General features: G+C 39.4%; 1 protein-coding gene across 1 annotated transcript in view; it reads left to right on the forward strand.

Annotated features, from left to right (window-relative positions):
• LOC122946033 (vascular endothelial growth factor receptor kdr-like) overlaps positions 1-13,470 on the forward strand; it is a 210,584-nt gene that overhangs the window by 46,718 nt on the left and 150,396 nt on the right. The gene's annotated exons all lie outside the window — the stretch shown is intronic.

Raw genomic sequence — 13,470 nt, forward strand, 5'->3', positions numbered from 1 at the left:
AGTTTCCCCTACTCCCCATCGTGACAGGCTGCTTTGGCATAGTTTTTTTTTTAGTTTTTTTTTACAGCATTCACCTGAGGGGGCATATAATGTGATATTTTTATAGAGCAGGTTTTTACGAACGCTTCGATAACTAATATGTCTATAATTTTTATTACGATTTACACAGTAAAATCATTTTTGAACAGAATAAAATCTTGTTTTTGTGTTGCCAATTTCTGAGAGCCCTATTTTTTACATAGGTAGAGGCTCATTTTTTGCAGGATGAGATGATGGTTTGATTGGTACCATTTTGGGGTACATAAGACTTTGGCAAGGTGATACAGTTTTTATATTTTTTTATGGCATTCACCTGACGGGGTGTATCATGTAAAATTTTTAAAGAGCCGGTCGATATGGATGCGGTGATATCGACTATGTCAACTTTTTTTAACTTTATTTTGGGGAAAGGACGCTTTTTTTTTTCTTGAAACGTAAAAAAAAAAAATTGTCCCACTCTGGGACTTCAACTGTTTGGGGGTCTGATTCCCTTTACAATGCATTACAATACTTCTTACTTCCTGTTAGATCCAGGGGGCTGGATCTCACAGGCTCTCACAGAAGGCAGCCACGATGCCTAAAGAAGGCATTGAGCTGCCTTCCCTGCCATCAGGTCCCCGTCACCCGAATGGCCACCCCGCACCCGTCAGGATACCGCCCGTGCCGCGGTCTGCACTGACTGCGGCAGTGCAAGGGTTAATGTGAGGCATCAGCGTTTTCACCGGACCCCTGCAGCTGATCGGACGGGTGCAGCTCCTGCGCCCACCCGATCAGAGCGCCGTACAGTAGCTGTACGGCACTGGGATTTGTGATCCTGATACCAGCGCCATACATGTACTAATGTATCGTAATACTAATATGAACATTAGCCAGGTTTTGAATATATATGTGCTGCCATTTAGAACCTTAACTAGACCCCCTAGAATATGTTAGGTTGTACCCCCAACTGGCAGATGTAGAAAACTAATTGCAAACCACCATTTTAAACATTCCAGGAAAAAAGCTAAAAAGCAATGTCTAAATCTCTAATGTGGCTCCCATTTCCAGTAATAGTAGTGTAGTGTTGTCCTGAACTTTTTCACCTGCTTGAACAAATATAAACTCTTTTTTAGCCTATTAACAGACCATAAATGATTAAAAAGGTTGTCTCATTTCCGACAATGGGGGCATATCGCTAGTATAGTCCCACCGCTGGGACCCATACCTATATTGGGAACGAAGCACCGCAAATTGGTGGCCGGTCCGGCCACAACCAAGTGCTCTCCCGATAGAAGTGAATTGGAGCACATTGTCTGAGATGAGACAACCCCTTTAAGGAGGAATTTATTAATCGCATATTTTGGTGCTGTGCCAAAATGTACTATCTTTCTCCATTTTCTGACATCCTTGCCATATTTGTGAAAAAAGTGGGTGGGAAATGGGTAGGAGGGGGCTGGCCAATCATGAGACCTCCACAACTGGATATGCAGTATTTACCAATATGTACCTCAATTCCCTGTTGGCGTAGATGTAATTTTGTGACACAGGTATCTCTCGTAGATGTGTCAAAATTGTTAAGAGACCTTAATCATTTTTGCGCATAATATGACTGCATATTTATGATTTTATTAAGACTGTTGTAATAAACAAAAGTCGTAATAAATTACCCTCATAAATAAGGCAGCGTAGATAAATTACTGCAGGCACTAGTACCTATTTAAACAGATCCAGTAACTGTCTAGTAGCTAGAAATTAAGAATTTCATTAGAAACAAAGAGCAAGGGCCCATACTGTGCCCGTAACAAGTCTCGATCGATGATATCAGTGATCAGTGCTTGATTACTTCCATTTAAACACATATCCCACCCCCCCTTCTCCAAAGTCAGCCAAGCATGCATGTGTTATAAATGGAGAGAGAAGAATAAGCTGCTGCCAGACACTTCTAGTGGTGTCTTATCTCCCCAAGAACAGCCCAGAACAAATGGAACAGCCCAATCTTTATCTGCATTCGGGGAAGGTTGGAAGGCCCCCATACACATTAGATGGTCGGTCCCACCAAACCGATATGGACAGGTTAAGCAGATCTGTATGATCAGCTTCAGACATTGCTGTCTAAAGAAAATAAAAAAAATGTCATCCTACAAAAGTCTTGAGCCTTTTGAATCTCTTCAAAATAAAAATGAAGAAAGAAAATCTTGTTGAATGGACAAACACACCTCTAGTGAAACAACAAACGTATTATTTCATGTACCCTTATTGGCCTCTTTGATGATCATGGCATAAATGACTAAGATCCCAGAATTGATGGCAGTTCTGCTGGATGTGACATTGATTCCAGTAAAAAGAGATTTACTCTTGAATGCCTTTACTTTTGAGTGCCGCCTTGTCTTCAACTCCTACTCATGAGTAACAGGAAAGACCTTGTGGTAGCAAGAGAGCCTCATTCTCCTTATTGTTTGCCTGTTTTCAGCAATATGCTTAGTGCCAAGTGATCTTAGCCAAAGGTCTCCACCTGGTTATACCCTGAATAATTCAGCTGACACTTCAGTCTGTTAAATATCATTGAGAATAGCATTAAATAATAATAAGGAATAAACTGCTTCCTTACCTAATTGTTTTTTTTATTATTATTTCCATGCAGGAAATAAGCACATAAAATAGCAATCATAACCTCAGATCTGAGCTAGGATGGCTAAATTATTAAAACAATTTTCTTTACACTAGGGTTTTCTAGCCAGGGTGGAGATGCCATATGTGCCACCTGTGCAGCTGCATGAGAGCCCAATAGGTAAGAGGGCCCTGGCTTACCTTTCAAGCAGCTTGTTTCTATTAGATTGCTTGTAATGAGTGTCTCTGCTCAAAATGAATAGTGGATTGCGGGAGAAACATAAAAAGGGGCTTTGTGATGATCTGCTGAAGAGTAAGGGGCTTATGTACAATTATTGAATGGTGCCCCCCCCCCCACCCCCACCCTACTTTGAGTGTCTTTCCCTCATTGTGGGGCTTCATAAAATAGATAAAACTGTGATCCCCCCATTGTGATACCAGCTAGACCCCAATTGTGGTACTTTCCACTTCACTCCTTTTCTACCTTGGTCCTGACCATTGGACAAGTCACCCCCAATAGGGCTAATTTTGTTATCTAGGGATACAATGGAAGACGAGCTGTATGCTAAGCAATTAATAAAAAATTCACATTAACTGGGGAACGAGCAGAATACCTTCATAGTGCCCTCTTTTTCATCTTTTTAATTGCAGATCCACTAATTCTTGGACTCCTCTTCTGTCATCCAAGATGGCTTCTTCCTACACAGTTTAAAAGAGTTGCCCACTTTCTGGATCATTGTTGATCAGTGTGTTTGAAATATGATGTGTACTTAATAATATAGTCTGCTCCATTTTCTCTATTTCATATGGTATGTCCCCTTGTTGGCCAAGTATTGTGTTCTGTCTGCATGGAGGTCCTGTTCATAAGATTGCTCCCTTTATAAAGGGACATGTGACCAGGCAAATCATTCCTCCATTCAAACACACTGCACCTGCCATCTGCACTATGCACTGTTGGGGGTTTAGTGTAGGGGTAGTGTGTTAGAATGGAGGAAGCTGAGTAATATATCTGATGACATGATCCCCCATCAGCGGCCTGGACTTCTGGACTGGACCTTTATGTGGACAGAACAGAAGATTTACCGAACAAGGGGACATGGCTTAAAAAATATCAAACAGCATTGTATATCAACCAAGGCATTATTTGTAAGTGTCATATGGTTATCTTATTTACACATTGGTCAACAGTAGCCAAAAGTGGCCAACCTCTTTAATGCACATTGTGCATCGGTAGCCCAAGACACTTTCTACTTGTCCATCCCTGCTCTTGGATTGGCCAGTACTGAACACAAGAGCAGTGCTGGCCATTCCAAGTACAGCAGGAGGTGTCTTGGGCTACCAAAGGAAAGGTGTGTATCAAGTAATCTGAGAAGCAGTACTGCCATCTTGAGTGGCAAAAGAAGAGCCCCAGAATTGACAGAAAAGCAACTAAAAATATGAAAAGGAGGGCACCATGGAATATTGCTCTAAGTTCATTTTCACAAGAAGGCAATTTTGGTACGTGTTATCTTTGATGCAAATTATACAAGTACTCTGCTGAATGTAAAGGCCCTATTAGACTGCCTGATTTCTAGGCTAATTATCAGAGACAAGCATTCATATGAACACTCGTTCCTGGTAATTGGCTTGTATGATCGAGCAGCCAATCACCAGATGAATGAGCAAACAAGCTTGTTCATCGGGTCATGGGCATCTTTCATCAGGATAAAAGATGCCGATTGTCGCCAAAACATCCCTAGATGTGCTGCCCATAATGAATAGAACTGATTAAGGGAGTATATACCATTCCTCCTGTAGTTTAGTTTGCATCAGGCTTTGTAATCCATTGGCTCTTGCACTGTTCGTACTTTGGGCAGTGTAATATAGCCTTAACTTAAAAGAATTGACTCAAGAAAACATAAAAAAGAAAATGTGAGCTCTTGGTAATATCTAATTGCTATTGCATAATTAAAATGCGTACCTTGAGGCTTTCTCCTATGTCTGAACGTTATTTATCATGAAGAATATGCCTTTGATACAGAAAAGTCATTATCAATCTTACAGCCAATTCAGCTGTCCCTCTGACAAAGTACTGTAGGTGAGATGTCATTACCCATGCTAGCACTCATATTGCAAACAGTGGGCAAGAATATGAACCTTATTAAACCACATATTAAGCTACATGTTGTCTACTTTGGTCATCCACTTGACGAGTAATTGAATAGTTTGATGAAAGTATAAGTATACTATAATCAAGTATTAGTCATTGTCTTAATCTAGGCTCTATAAATGCACCATGCTTTCCAAAGAAACCGGTGATTCACAGAATGTTGTCTGACTTCTCCCTTGCCCACCTGAAATCTTGACAATGAAAACATTATTTGAACACAGTCCTACAGTATGGGTGTAACAAACAACAAGCTTATCACCTTATAAAAAAAACTATGTTCTATAGCTGAATATATTACAGATGTGCTTGAGAGTAGGCAAATGACTCAACAGAGGTCAGCCCCATAGACCTCCACTGAGCAGAAGAGCAAAGGGGCTGCAGAGCTCACGGAGTCAATGCCAAAAGCTCTGAAATCTGAATCGGTGTCAAAAGTTCTGGTTACCCAGAATGTCCTGCCTTTTGTACATCTCATTTTCCTACTTGTACACAAGATATTTATAGCAAGTAGCCAAGTTATGCATATTTTAAGGAATTTCTGTCTTTTGATAGCCAAGAAACATCCTTCATCCTGCTCCGAATTGTGAAGCTGTGTCCATATTTCATGCCTGCTGAGCTGTTCTGGATCACTTAATGTTCTGCAGCTGATAAAGAATGTTTTACGGCTATACAAGGTGTCATCTGTTCATTTGTTTTAAGTCTGCAGATCATGGGCAAAAACTGTGCAGAGAGAAAGGATGGATTCAAAGAGAAACTTGCTCTTTATTAATCAGCACATTTGGTGACACCTCACTGTTCATATCTAACCAACGTTTTGCCTCATTATATCTTGGAAATATCCTTGTTCATTGTGTAGTGCAATTATAATTCACACTTATGCTCTTTAAACTTTATTATAGCTGTAATGAGCCATAAAAGGAGTTCCATACTGCACATCCATTTACTTTCCATATGGTATGCTCAATCCTACTCTGTACAGAGGTATTCTGCCCAACATTGCTTCTAAGATAGCATTTCTCCATGCACATACAGTCACACATTGCGTATATGACATTTTATGGATCCTATATGACCACATACCGAGTCCCAAGGAACTGCCATGTTCTTAAGCCCTTATGGTCTCTTTTCTTCGAGTCGGCTGTCTGCAAAATATCAAATGATGAACCTGACAATTCTCTGGTGGAAAATGTGCGGTGGGCCACATCTTTATTTAATAAATTAAATATATCAGCAACAGAGAACTCTGACCAACACAAAACATATGTATAACCTGAATCCCTGGCATCTCAGATAACAGGTTATTGCTTGAGTAAACAACATGTAAAGGTGACTTGATCAGAAGCCTTTGAGCTCAAGACGAGGTCCACCAAATGGTGACTTCTATAATATAAAAAGGGAAACAAAGCTTCATAAACAATTCAGTATTCCTATTCATATTTTAGAAAATTAATTCTCAACTAGCTTGGCATTTCCTGAAGGAAATACATAGGGGGTCATTTAATAACATTTGCGCAGTAGTCTGCAACTTTTCCCTGTTCACGGCAGGTCTAAAAAGGGGGCGCAGTATGGGCGGAGAAGGCGCGTGGAAGGGGCATTTTCTACGCCTGTTTTAAGCGTTGAAAATGTTCTAATTCTATGCCAGCAAGACCAGCGGTGGATGTGCCTAAGTTATGTAGAGGCCGGGTCCTCTACATAACGCCGGCAGATCCACCGCCAGCGCAGGGGTTATATAGACCGACGTCTGAAACACTAGTCTTAACAAATGAACTCATTGTCCTTGTTTGTAAAAACATTAAGCTTTTCCACTAAACAAGCAGCAGTCATTCATGGATTTGTGGGAAAAATGACTTCTTCTAAATGAACACTCCACTGTAGATTACCTTCTATAGAATTAAATAGGTTAAAATAGAATCAAATATGTCTAAAACGCTGGTCTTAACAAATGAACCTCATAGTGCTTGAAAAGAGCTGACAGTGTATGTGTGTGAGAGGGCAGAACGACTGTGCATGTGTCCTGTGTCTGAGACTGGGTGCTGCTTGGGACATCATCAATGGCAGTTAAAATTTGATTCTCTGAACAGTCTGCCTTTGATTAATTGACAAATCCAATTGACTCCAAGAATACATAGCACACCTCTCAGCGATGAGAGACTCCATTTTAACAGAGTCTGTAAATTAGGCAGTTCAGGCTGTAATCACAGAATTCAGCCATTCATTTCTCTGGGAAATGTTTTTTATTTTTAATGTGAATTTATTAAAAACAACAAATGTGATTGACACCAAAAATACATAGCACATCTCTTAGTGCTGAGAGCTTTGAAGCGCAGTTTGAATGGAATGGTTTTGGCTTTATTAATTGCAGAAAACTGGAGGACAAAATATAGGAAGATCAGGAATAACAATATAGTGCAGTGATGGCTAATCTCCGGCACTCCAACCGTGGCAAAACTAAAACTCCCAAGATGTTTCACCACAGCTGTAGTGTGAGAGGTTAGCCATCACTGATGTAGAACCCTTTCAAGAACTATAATAATGCAAATCTCAAAAAAATTTGCACAAACGAAACAGAAAACATTGAGACCAAGTAAAGATTGAAGAGCAGATAACCAGAACCACGCTGGGTGAAGGAACTTCACCCTTCGCACTCTATAGATCAACGTCACTCTGAAATGCCCTCTATAACACCTCTCACCACCAACTGTCTGCCCCTCAGTCAGGAGGCTTCCCCTCTCTAACCCCCTGGTTCCCTGCATGAAGAGACAGAATAATTTGTTATTTTTGTTCCTTAAAAAGAAGTGCATAGGATTTCTATTTAACAAGACTTCAAAAGTGCTTACAGTGTTCATTCTTTAATCTTGCTGTCATTTTTGGAGGAGCAAACAGGGATAATGTGTTTCACCAGAGTAATGGAAGTTGCCTAAGGAAACTTAGAGACAATCTATAGGTACTCTACTAATGTGAGAGTAATTGATCACTTACTGTATGACTGCCAAAGTTTCCTAATGTGCTATATAGTAAACTACAATATATTTAATAGGTTAGAGTATTTTCAGTGCTAATTGGGCTGTTTAAAGTGAATGTACAAAGTGATCCTTCCTAGGCAGTAATGTACACCATGTGCACAAAATGCAGCAGTTGACAAAATATGACAGCCAATGTAGAGTACTCTAATGGGATTTAAATAAATGGTTACCAGGTGGCCTATCATATCTTTCCATTTACATTTTCCATGCACTCTGTCTTGACAAATGGCGCTGTCTCCATGACCTAATATAGGTATACGCTTATGACTGCCTTATCATTGATTAGGGCTGGGCTCACACCAGTGCTAGCAATTTCCATTGTTTTAGAGAACAACAACAACAGCAAATATTATGTAGGCGAGTATCAATAATGGGGTATTACATTTCAGTTAAGGGATCTCATGGATAGACAGCACCATAGGAAGAATCAAAATGTCCCTAACCCTTATTGATGTTGATTCATACCAACACGTCTTTCCCCTCCTTGTGTCTAGTCAGGAAGATACAGATTGTTGTTTGTTTGCTTGTTCATTCTTAATAGGAGAGAACCATGGTTCTCCCTTCCTTTTCCCAAATTAACACATTTATGTAGAAGGGAATCCTTTTACAGGTTCACATTACCCATATAGAAGGGGGATGAAGCCAACTAGAGATATGGCCCTTCATCACCCCTTACCATAGTTCTGAGAGCCACTGATGGATCTGGTTGCATTGTCCTTTCATTGATCAGACATAATACTGTGTACTACATGACTATACAGCCCCATACACAACATGTGGCAACATGTACTTTTACATCAATTAGTACTAGAGTAACTCTTCTGTGGGATCGGTCTAGATGGGTTAACCCTTGCTTCTAACTTGCATCAATAAGCCTTTGGCACCAATGACTCTACAGCTGGTTCACTAGTTGTCCTTCTTTGAACCAAGTTTGGTACAGTAGGGACTAACCATACCAAGACTCAAGAGTATCTTCATTATTAGTGAAGGCAATTTGATAATTGGTAATTTTTTAGGCTACAGACAACCATTGCTCTCATTTTTCCCCTTGCAGATGTCAAGATGTCAGTAGTCTAAGAGAAAAACAATGTGCCAGAGATTCCACATGTACTGCTGACACTTTAGAAGCAAAGAAACATTTAGATGGCAATCATATGCCACCACATTTGCTCAGTGAATGTAAAAATTCAATTATCCACTATATTAATAAGTTTGTCTTGAACTGGATGGAGTAGATGTTAAGCACATTTTTACATGTTTTTGATTATAGACATAAGGGGTTAACCTTAGATGCTGCCTGATAGATTTTCCCAATGGTGCTGTGCTATGCGGGAGTCACTGTGTTCTATTGTACGGGCTGGAATAATGACCATGTCTGTTTCCTGCTCCTGCTAAATATTGTACCTGAGAAAACAATTAGGGCCCAGTTGGGGGCCAAGTACAACCTCTTTCACTCTAGTCACTAGTTACAAGGGCTGGGAGGGAACGGCTGTCCTGGAATGTTTATATCAAAGACTCATGATAAAAGCACTTTAATTATATCTACAGAATCCATATTTACATTAGATTGAAGCCAGTTTATTGTCTTTTCCTCTCAACTGAGACTAATGTTTTCTTGAAGTGAGAGCTGATAGGAGCTGACATTAAAATGCTGTAAACGTCACATACCACGTGGGTGATTAAAGCTTTTGAACGCACACACTTAATACACTGCCAACCTTTTCACTGGGCAAAAAAAAATTCAAGAGCTCTGCAGCAATCCAAATGCCTTGACTTCAGTCTAAATGGCCAAATGTTAACAAGAGTATCTTGGCAAAGAAACAAAAACAAAAAATAACTTTTAAAATAGTCCCTTTGTGTTACTAATTTACTGTATATAATGGCCAAGAGGAGTCCAAGACACCACAAAAACAAGTATTTAAAGCCTTATTTGGAACACATAACCCAATAAGTGCTGTTATTGGCTAATGTGCTCCAAATAAAGGAGCTTGTACGTTATTTAGACTTTTCTTGTATGCTGCACTTCCAAGATGGATCAAGGTGAAACTTCACCCTGAGATAGTGCACAAAGACTATAGATATTGATGACCTATCTGCAGGTTACCTCATAAATATCAGATTAGTGGAGGTTCGACACCCAGCATCTAACCAGACAATGACCCTAAGCACACAGCCAAGACAACACTGGAGTGAGTTAGGGATTGCTCTGTGAATGTCCTTGAGTGGACCAGACAGAGCCCTGACTTGTATCCGATCAAATATCTCTGGAGAGATCTGAAATGGCTGTCCACCAACAGTCCCATTCAACCTGACAGAACTTGAACGAATCTGCAGAGAAGACTGGCAGAAAATCCCCAAATGCAGGTGTGTAAACCTTGTGGCATCATACCCAAGAAGACTGGAGGCTGTAATCACTGCCAAACGGGTTTCAACTAAGTCCAGAGTAAAGGGTCTGAACACTTACGTCAAAGCAACAATGCAGTTTTTCCTTTTCAATAAATTAGCAAAGAATTGGAACATTCTGTTTTTACTTTGTCATTATGGGGTATTGAGGGCAGATTGATGGCAATTTTTTTTAAATTTATTTTTATTTCTTTATTTTTAGCACAAGGCCGCAACATGTGAAACAAGTGACTTTCATTATATATGTACTGTATATATACACTGTATATATAAATATATATATATATATATATATATCTATATATATATATATATGTATAGTGAGTATTCGCTTTGGTAGGCAGGGTAAGCGAACGAACAGAGGCAAGAGAAACAGTTTGTAAAAGAAAACTTCAGTGTTTATTCACACAGGGGGGAAAAAGAAAGCAACATTTTTCAGCCTTAGCGTTCGTTCACACAAAGGAAAGTCCAAAGCACAAAACTGTCGACTTGTTAGCAGTTTTTTCAGCGGTCTACAACAGGCTTTAGGGGGGCCTCTTTCCCCCCATGCGGCTTTCAGTCCTCTAGTACAGCACCATGCCTCAGATCCCAAAACAGAGACCTTGATTCTGAGCCCAGCTGCCTATTTAAAGGACAGCCAGGTGCTGCCAAAACCCGGACCGGCACTTAAACTCCGGTCTGGTATTTGATCTCATCTGGCTGGAAATCAACCCGGCTGCCCATGTTGTGAGGAAATACCTGCCTTCCCAAAGAAAATCCCTTGCTATGTCACAACATATATATATATATATATATATATATATATATACACATAGTATTTTTCGCTCTATAGGATGCACCTGACCATAAGGTTTTAGAGCAGGAAAATAAGAAAACATTTTTCGTCAGACCTCAGATCAGACCGTCTATCTGTATCAGACCCCCAAATCAGACCCCAATCTTCATCAGACCTCACATCAGATTTACATATCCTACTCTGGACACTACTGCCACTCTGCCACTTAGGAGATCCAGCGCACTCTTCCTTCTGCTCTGCGCTTTGATCTGATGTCGCACAGTGTCAGGTCATAGTGCGCATAAGCGTGCTCTTTGTCCTGACACTGTACATTGGAGAAGACCAGGGAGCAGTGAGTAATGGCAGCACTGTAATGGATGCGCTCATTAGTAGTCACTTTATAAGACGCACTACAAAAGTATGTCTTATAAAATTAAAAATTATGGTTCATAGCCAAATAATGTATTATTTTAAGGAATAGAAAAAATTATAAGGTGGCAATCTCAATTTCAAGCTAACTCTTTATGATACACATGTACTCCTGCAATCTAACATATAAATAGAAAAGCATATTTCTGACATATTGATGACATCACCTTTGACATAATTAGCCTGAGGAAAAGTTTCGCTTTCGTATGAACGCTTGTTAATGATCAGGTAGTGTAATACTGCCACCAATTGCCCAAAAGCTTCTACATAGCTTTAATGGCATGATACATGAGGCAATTGCTGTAGGTTTTATTGTATTAAGGACCCCAATGAGTATTTACATTTTAACATTATATACTAAGCATTATTCTACCTGGTAATAATTTAGACAGGAGTTTATATTGGCTGTTACTGTGTAGAGCGGAATTTCCTTTTCCATTTAATAAATTATTTGGATGGGTAAATCCATATTTAAAAGTAAATCTCGCTACGTGCAGTAAAACTCAACAAATCCATTGTATGTCAAAGTCATGGAACTTTGTCCTCCTCTAATCACCTTTCAGCATGGGCAGTATAAAATACATAGTAACACTGGCTCAAAAAAACATTACCCATTTTAATAATATTCCAGTGCTGTGTCTATGCATCAGTAAACAGTGTCCGTATACCAAGGTGTCAACAAACTGGACTTTTTACATCCACTGGGGGTAAATATTCTTAAAGACCATCCTCCATATATACAGAAGATTGTCAGCGGTGAGACCTTATATAGACAGGGATACGTCTTTCCAAATAATGTCCAGTCAACTTAATTTACCACAGCTGGACTCCAATCAAAGTGTAGAAACATCTCAGAGACATCAAGATGATCAAGAGAAATAGGAGGCCCCCAAGAGCCGAATTTCATGTGTCATAGCAAAAGATTTGAATACTTATGTGGATATAAAATGTTAGCTTTTCCTTTTTAATAAATTTGCAAACATTTCTAAAATTTTGTTTTCACTTTCTCCTTATGGGGTATTGAGTGCAGATTAGTGGAGGAAAACTTGAATGTGTTTTCTTTTAGCACAAGGCCACAATATATAACAAAATGTCTAATAAAGTGAAAGGGTTTGAAGACTTTTCGAATGCACTGTAGAGTGTATAAAAAATATTATCATGGGTAGTCTGCACTGAATTTTGGCACTTTCTTCTCTTAATGTTAGGTAATTTACTCGGCTCTACATAACAGTGGCATTGGAAAATAAAACCAGCAGGATGAGTAATGTTTTACAAGTTTGGCGCTGGACAATGTCTTATACTGTAGCTCTGGACAGTAAATACATAACTTGCCGAGCCTGGTCAATGTTTATATCTGAACACTATGCTGATGTTAGTGTGAACTATTTTATTACACCAGGAATGTCTCAGATCAAGTGATATAGTGGCATAGCAAAGGAACATATTATATAAATTGCTTCATATCACTTAGATGTCAGCTACCCCAAATGCCTATTTCTGGATTCCCTTTCATGTATTTTACATCTAATCTCATAATATTGAAATGTTGAGAAAGATAATAACATTTAGCAAAAATGGTAACCAAGGCAAGTTGTACATCTGTGCACAGGACACATTAGCAAAAAAAAGAAAAAGTTATTTTAGTTATAGGAGCACATTTATTAAGACTGGTGTTTTAGACATCGGTCCTAATAATGCCCTTAACTGGTGGTGGATCCTCCAAAGTTATGAAGAGGCACAAGCCTCTCTATAACTTCTGCGCATCCAGTGCAAGTTCTAAATGTAAGACCGCTTCTGAGCGGTATTACATTTAGAACTTTTTCTACACCTAAGAAGAAAAAGTTTTACGCTTAACAGGCATAGAAAATGGTGTATGAGACGGGCCGGGTGTGTGCTGTAATTTACTATTGAGTCCTTTTTAGCATTCTGCCATTTCATTCAAGAGTGCAATCCATTCTTGGGGTGCAAAATCTTAGATGGTATGTCCAGAATATGCTGATTTACAGAGCAAGAACATTTATGGTCAAAATACTGTTAAACAATCTGATGTATATGACAATGGAGTGGAG

Source organism: Bufo gargarizans, chromosome 9, assembly GCF_014858855.1.
Source record: "Bufo gargarizans isolate SCDJY-AF-19 chromosome 9, ASM1485885v1, whole genome shotgun sequence".
Lineage (NCBI taxonomy): Eukaryota > Metazoa > Chordata > Amphibia > Anura > Bufonidae > Bufo > Bufo gargarizans.